Here is a 3,094-nt window from a genome sequence, read left to right as displayed (position 1 = left end):
TTGAACTGCCAGCCTTCTGGTTAGCAGTCAAACGCCTTAGGCACTACACCGCCAGAGCTCCCAAAAATGCAAGAAAATTGACAATTAGGCACTTTTTCAAGTTTTAACTGAGGAATTACCTCCTCTAGGAAATTTCTTTGATTGCTCCTTGCATCCTGTGTATTTTGTCTTTGTCTCAACAATTTACAAGTGAATTCCTTAAAAACAGGGATTTTGTGTTCTATCTCTGTTCCTAGGCACTTTACATAATAGTAGGAATATGCAGAATGAACTAACAACTGAATAAACAAATTAGCTAACTAAAATGTATCAATAATTGAGTTCCCACCAAAGCATTTGCCTACAAAATGACTAATACAGTCATATTTTTACTGGCAAAAAACAGAAATGAGGTAGGCAGTGGCTAGTGAGTACATTAACCCTGCATTGTACGGAGGGCATTAGGGTTCTATCCTTTCACCATACTTATTCAATCTGTATGTTGAGCAAATAATCTAATGCTGAACTATATGAAGAAGAATTTGGCCTCAGGATTGGAGGAAGACTCATTAACAACCTGCAATATGCAGATGATACAACCTTGCTTGCTGAAAATGAAGATGATGAACATTAAAGACCACAGTCTGCAGTATGGATTACACCTCAATGTAAAGAAAACAAATATCCTCACAACTGGACCAATATGCAGCATCACTATAAATGGAGAAAACATTGAAGTTGTCAAAGATTTCATACTACTTGGTTCCATGATCAACACCAATGTAAGCAGCAGCCAAGAAATCAGACAACATACTGCACTTGGCAAATCTGCCGCAAATCTTTAAAGTGTTGAATAGCAAAGATGTCACTTTGATGACCAAGGTATGCCTAACCCAAGCCATGATGTTTTCAATCACCTCATATGCAAGTGAAACCTAGACAATGAATAAGGAAGACTGAAGAAGAGTTCATGCTTTTGAATTGTGGTGTTGGCGAAGAATACTGAAAATACCACGGACTGCCAGAAGAACTAACAAATCTGTCCTGGAAGAAGTGCAGCCAGAATGCTCCTTGGAAGTGAGAATGGCCAGACTTCATCTCCCCTACTTTGGTCATGTTGTTAGAAGGGACCATTCCCTGGAGAAGGATATCATACTTGGTAAAGTGGAGGGTCAACAAAAAGAAGAAGACTCTCAAGAAGATAGACTGACACAGTGGCTACAATGATGGGCTCAGCGTGGCAAGGATTCTAAGAATGGTGCAGGACTGGGCAGTGTTTTGTTCTGTTGTACATAGGGTCACTATGAGTTGGAGCTAAGTCTGTGGCACCTAACAACAACAAATATGAATCCTAACCCCTATACATGTGGAAGGAGCTCTGGTGTTGTAGTGGTTAAAATATTTGCTGCTAACCAAAACTTGGAAGTTTGAACCTACCAGCCACTCGGCACAAGAAAGATGAGGCAGTTTGTTTCTGTAAAGATTTACAGCCTTGGAAACCCTATGGGGGAGTTCTACTCTGTCCTATAGGGTCACTATGAGTCAGAATCGACTTAATGACAGCAGGTTTGGTTTTGGTAGGTTTTACCTTGTGGATATAACCTCATTTGGGAATAGGTCATTCTTTGTTATGTTAATAAAGTATACTAGTGTAGGGTTTGTGCTGAACCTAATTACTGATGAGTGATGTAACCAAAACCACCAAACTCACTGCCATCAAGTGGATTCCAAGTGATAGTGACCCCCAATGCATTTCCAAGGCAGTAAATCTTTATGCAAGTAGACTTCCCGCCTTCCTTCCACAAACAGCTAGTGGGTTTGAACTGCCAACCTTTTGGTTAGCAGTCAAATGCTTTAGGCACTGTGCCACCAGAGCTCCTTGAGTAATGTAAGGAGCAGCATAAACAAGAAAGAGTCCTGGTGGAATAAACAGTTAAGTGCCTGGCTGCTGACCAAAATGGTTACCCTATCCAGCGGCTCCACAGGAGAAAGACCTGGAGATCTGCTTTTGTAAAGACTATTATTGTTAGATGCCGTTGTTCAGACCCTATGTATAATAGAACACAACACTGCCCAGTCCTGCTCCATCCTCACAATCATTGCTGTGTTGAAGCTATTGTTGCAGCTACGGTGTCAATACAACTCATTGAGAGTCTTTCTCTTTTTCACTGACCCTCTACTTTAAGAGGAGCTCTGGTAGCTTAATGCCTAAGGCACTTGACTGCTAACCAGAAGGCTGGAGGTTCAAACCCACAAGCCACTCCTCGGAAGGAAGATGGGGCAATCTACTTCCGTAGTGATACCGCCTCAGGAACCCAAGGAGGGGTCGCTATGAGTCGGGTCTGACTTGACAGCACATAACAACAATTACTTTACCAGTAATATATTAATCAGTGTTTCACTGCTATTCATAAGATTTTCAATGGCCATTTTCTCAGAAATGGATGACCCCGTCTTTCTTTCCTGGTCTTCCTGGTTCAAAATCAGGAAGGGTGTACATCAGGGTTGTATCCTTTCACCATACTTATGCAATATGTATGCTGAGAAAATAATCCAAGAAGCTGGACTATATGAAAAACAAGGTAGCATCAGGATTGAAGAAAAGACTCATTGACAACCAGCAATATGCAGATAACACAACCTTGCTGGCTGAAAGTGAAGATGACTTGAAGCATTTACTAATGAAGATCAAAAGAAAATGAAAATCCTCCCAACTGGGCCAATAAGCAACTTCATGATAAATGGAGAAAAGACTGAAGTTGTCAGGAATTTCATTTTACTTGGATCCACAATCAACAACAGAAACAGCAACCAAGAAATCAGATGTCGTATTGCACTGGGAAAATCTGCTGCAAAAGACCTCTTTAAAGTGTTAATAAGCAAAAATATCCCTTTGAAGACTAAGATGTGCCTGACCCAAGGCATGGTGTTTTCAATTGCTTCATACTCATGTGAAAGCTGGACAATGAATAAGGAAGATGAAGAAGAATTGATCCTTTTGAATTATGGTACTGGTGAAGAATACTGAAAAAGCCTTGGACTGCCAGAAGAATGAACAAATCTGCCCTGGAAGAAGTGCAGCCAGAATGCTCCTAGGATGCAAGAATGGCCAGAC

This window comes from Orycteropus afer, unplaced genomic scaffold, assembly GCF_000298275.1.
Source record: "Orycteropus afer afer isolate SDZICR_OR568_19922 unplaced genomic scaffold, OryAfe1.0 scaffold00040, whole genome shotgun sequence".
In the NCBI taxonomy this organism is placed as follows: Eukaryota; Metazoa; Chordata; class Mammalia; order Tubulidentata; family Orycteropodidae; genus Orycteropus; species Orycteropus afer.
Note: the sequence above shows the minus strand (reverse complement) of the source record.